Here is a 4,781-nt window from a genome sequence, read left to right as displayed (position 1 = left end):
CTATCGATCCAATCCGACAGCACTCTCTCCAGTAAAGACTGTACATGGTGCCAGTGCTCGACGTTGTTATCAGGGTGATGGCACTTTAAATATGCTCCGGTGGAAGGTGTGCGGCTGCCACAATCTTTCGGACAGTTGTGAGGCAGCGGTCGCCTATCGGTGTAATGTTAAGGTTCCTCATTTCTTCAAACAACGCCTCTAGAAAAGAAATCCAGAAATTAACACCTGTAGCAGGCTGGTATAACCATACACAAATTTGTCACTCACCATATGGTGAAGAAGAATAACGAGTAAGAAATTGTAGCTATCGGCCACACAGTTTTTACTGCGCTTTGCAGAACCAGTTTGTCTTCTGTGACAACACATGTTGGGGAAAAGTTGAGGTTAACTTTCCTGAAAACATTTAAGGAGTTGAGATACGATGAGGACCATTAGAGCATAAATGAATGGAATAGCCTGCAACAGAGATAATAGAGTCAATGTGTGAGATGACAATTCCATACTAATGAAAAGGAACACCACAACACTTCTTATCTCTACCTTCCCATGCTCTCCGGTGCTGAAGAACCCAATTACTGGAACTTTACAATTTGGAGGGTGCCTTGGCACAACAGGCGCAAAGTTCACAAATAAATGTGGGTTCTCAGGCACCACAAAATTAGAGAAACAAAAAAATCACTGCCAAAGTTCCAACGCATCCATCGTAGAATCTACGTTCCGTGTTTGAGACTAGGGTCAGGGTCAGGGGCTTGAATTTAGGGTCATTTTAAGTGTGCGTCAAGTTCTCCATGGAGGTGGGAGAAGATTGTAGGGTCTCCCTGGCTCTCTTGATAATAGACTTCATCTCTGCCATTGAAAAGAGAGGCGCCAAGATGACTGCAAAGTAAAAGTTTCACATTAGATTCAATAAATTTCACTAGAAAAACGCCCGAAAATCAAATATGGGCACTGCAGCCCGCAATGAGAAAAGTTTTAGTGACTCTTAAATCTTAAGTAAAAAAGTTATCGGAAAAGTGATTTCATAATTTCTAGTGAATCAAACTTCCGATTTGACATGGCTCTGCATGGCTCATTGGATAGATCTCTTGATTCTCTTACAGTATGAATTACCATGTCACATTAGACCAGACATCAGTTTTCAGCAAGAACCAACTTTACCCTCTGGGCATAAGCAGTGAAGTTGGTTTTAATGGCACAACTGACACCTGGTCTGCAGGCCAATTATAATATTAGTGGTTACAAATGAGACAAAAGTTAAGCAAGTAAACAACAGATTTATTTTTTTTCATGACCACACACTTATTCACCATAACAATCAAGTTTTATTACTGCCACTGCAGTCTTCATGCAAACATTGAAACGGTGAGCCCTAAAGTTACTGCGACATGCATCTATTTCCTAATCATAACGGCATTTCTTCAGAGTAGCTTTGCTTTTAGTTCAAGCAATATGCCCTGTGGTATAAATAAGAAAGAAGTGCTTTAGTACTTGAGAATTTGAACAGTAATAAATTAAAAACAATCATATATATTTTTAACCTAAACATACCATTTTAACTCAGATGCAATAATGCAAGTAGAGTCTTCATTATATAAGTTGAACGTTGAGGACCAGAAGGACTGCGACATTCATCTCATACTTTCAAACATAGCGTGAAGACTTCAGAAGTCCTTTACGTTTACTTGCAGCACTGACCTGAGGTAATGAAAGAAAACTAGGTAGATGTACGCCAGACCACGTCTCGCGTAACAGACTTCGCGATATCTCACGAAACACTGTTACGCTGCGACGCGCCTGGCATCTACCTAGGCCTGCGGCGCTGACACCCGAGTCGGACAAGAGGCAGAGTCGTAGATAGGCCTTTGGCTCCAAAAGACACAAATTTTACCCCCAGGATTTTATTTTGACGAGTTGCCCCACCAGAGACTGTCAAATATCTGAGAAACAACATTAAAATGGTTTGAGGTCATTTTCCTGTAGATATCGCCCTCTGGCGGCTAAACGGTTAAAGATAATTTTGGCCCAACGGGCTCTACTTTGACGAATTACGTCTTAGAACCATGTAAAAAAAAATAAAAAAATAGAGGTAATATTTTGGGGTTTTCGTTTTTGATTTTTGTGACAGGACAATTTTTAAGCTAGAGGGCTCAAAATCAATACAGTTCTTGCTTTTTATGCTACGAAGCTACGCTAAAAATTTCAGGTACCTAGCTCAACCCGTTCTCAAGTCATCGTGATTACAGACAGACACACAGACAGACACAAAACTTTTTGATCATCACTGGAGTAAATAGGCTTCGCTGTTGATCAGCCAATAAATGCTTCAGTATAGATAATACTATAATACTAACAAGACCGGGCCTGCTTGCGGCCCGACCATTTTTGTCACGCGAATTGCTGAAGAACATGATCGAATGATGTAGCGGGCCTTCAGCCCGCTTAAATCCGTCATCTTTGAGTTTGCCCCAAAGACTTGAGAAAGGGATGTAACGGTGAAGCACCGCGACTACAACCCACCCTTCTGCTTAGAAAACGTTTTTTGGGGGTGGGGGAAAGTTTCCTTTCTATTTTGCGGTTTTTAGGCCCTTTTCTACATCTCATTGTTCACTATGGCAATTTTTAGCTTATTTTTGTCTAAAAAGACCCTCTAGCGCGTAAACGGTTAGAGATAGCGCAAAATGGACGACATTTTCGCCCAGAGGGCTCTACCTTGACGAGTTTACCCCTTAGGAGACCATCCAATATTTTCGAAAATTAATAAATTTATTTTTGGGCCACTTTTGTGAGAGAAACTCACTCTGGCGCCCAAACGGTGAAAGATGGAGCAAAACGGACACAAATTTTACCCCCAGGATTTTATTTTGACGAGTTGCCCCACCCCCACCTTCTAATGTGAAAGATGCATTTCAGGGACAAGTCTTCTTTGGATGTATCAAAGTTTTTGTTCGAACAGAACAACAGTCCTTTGCTGTTCTTCAACGATATATCACCTCATACCCTTTCCATGTAGATAGTCCAGTTAGAGCCAGTGTGCTCTCATAATTGTATTGTTCTGTAACAGATCAAGTTGACATTGTTCCTGTGAAAGACCTCCATTGTGTTTGTTTTAAAATGTCTGTTGATACACACACATTTCTGTCACTGCCTTTAAATCTCCACGAGCTAGAGTGAATAAACACGAGAAAAACTTATTTTCCCCCCTATTATTTCTGAAAATTCTTCCCCAGCAACCTGCGCCCGCGCACCGCACCGCGCACCTTGCGCTTTGTCTGAGAGTTGTCTGAACTCCTGCCCTAGCCACCGCGGCTACTAGCTGAAACACATCTAACTCTTGTCGGAGCGCCTTCCCTGGCCATGCCGGCAGTGGGCTGAATATTGTCTGAGTCGTATCTGCCCCTTCATCCCCTTGCCCGGCCGGTTGCCTGAAGTTTGTCTGAAGTCAGTCGCTCACCCGCCGCCGCGCCCTCGTCCCGGACGTCTGAGCCAGGTCTGAGCCGCGGTTGTCTACCAGACCATTGTCAATCGGCAAACTTGTCTCAGACAGTCCTCAGTCTAACTGAGCCAAAAATCAACAACCGATTGACTGGCGTCTGTTAGCGACTCATCTGACGATTATTCGCCGATAGTCAATGCAGATTGACTGACGTTCAACTATGCTTTGGCTACGGATCCACTGGCACTGGTCTATCGATGCTCTGCAGTTTTACTGCGGCAGGTCTGTCGACTCGCCGACTCGCCGTCAGCACCGACGACGTTCAAACCGAGTTCAGGCTATCCCTTTGCCGCGGGCATTCGCCTTGAAAATTTTAAAGGAAAAGAAAAATTTGTAAGTTACTTTTGGTATGCTACTATGTATTTTTTATCCAAATCCTGAGGCCTTGTAGTGATATAATTGTGTTCTGACCCTCAGGTGAATAATGCTGACACTCCTCTATATGAGTCTGTGAAAATGCTCCTGCAACCTGTGTTGAATAGAGAAGAGGACGCTCTGTACTCTGAAATATATTCAAGTGGGAAACACATTTACCACACGACGGATGCAGACGCTGTTTTACCTGACATGCTTAATGAATTGAGGCCGTATCGACGCGTCCTAACAACAACGTTCTATCTACAGCGCGTCGTTTTCACAATGTCCTAACTACAGCGCGTCGTTTTCATAATGTCCTATCTACAAAGGGTCATTTTCACTATGTTCTATCTGCAAAAAGCCCGTTCCGAGATATGCAGAGATGAATAATTAGAGCTCTGTATCAACTCGGCCGATGATCTTACATGGCTGGCATTGGGTGGTATTGAATCTGTAGACCTTCTAGATTCCGACGGTGTATTTATATTTGCGTTGAGGCAATCCGGTCCTTTGCAAAATGCAAAGTTGCGACGCCGCTTAACCGTATGTTCAGTTGACTATTGTACTTTCCCCGGTCAGCTGCGACAGCCAAAGCTGATAATGGAAGGAATGCATATAAAATGTAAGTAATGGCTTAAGATTAAACAACGTTTTCTGATAAATTGGTTGGTTTTTTATTCCTTTATAGCGTATTTCGGCTAACGGAGGAAGAAAAATAGGGGGTAGAACATAAAGATTCGGTGGAGCCTTTACCCTACCGGTGTTCTCGGGAGGTCCCCGATGACGTTCTCGGGGGCCCGGACGATCTCGGCACTGCAAGATTCAGACCCAGCGTGTGTGAAAACCCCCGTACTCCAAATTTCGGATGAATCAGAGTTGTCATGGGGGTGTCATCGGCGTGCTCGGGCGGGAGGTCCCCGATGACGTCCCC

General features: G+C 43.6%; 1 long non-coding RNA gene across 1 annotated transcript; it reads right to left on the bottom strand.

The window, feature by feature from the left end:
* Positions 1 to 1,254: 1,254 nt before the first annotated feature.
* Positions 1,255 to 1,695, bottom strand: LOC113216520 (uncharacterized). Its single transcript, XR_008012011.1, has 2 exons — positions 1,549 to 1,695; positions 1,255 to 1,454 (listed from the first exon to the last, which is right to left on the bottom strand). It is a non-coding gene; the product is annotated as an uncharacterized LOC113216520 (long non-coding RNA).
* Between the last annotated feature and the right edge of the window lie 3,086 nt (positions 1,696 to 4,781).

This window comes from Frankliniella occidentalis, unplaced genomic scaffold, assembly GCF_000697945.3.
Source record: "Frankliniella occidentalis isolate FOCC.00 unplaced genomic scaffold, Focc_3.1 Scaffold371, whole genome shotgun sequence".
NCBI lineage: Eukaryota > Metazoa > Arthropoda > Insecta > Thysanoptera > Thripidae > Frankliniella > Frankliniella occidentalis.
Note: the sequence above shows the minus strand (reverse complement) of the source record. Positions and strands in the feature narration are given on the sequence as shown.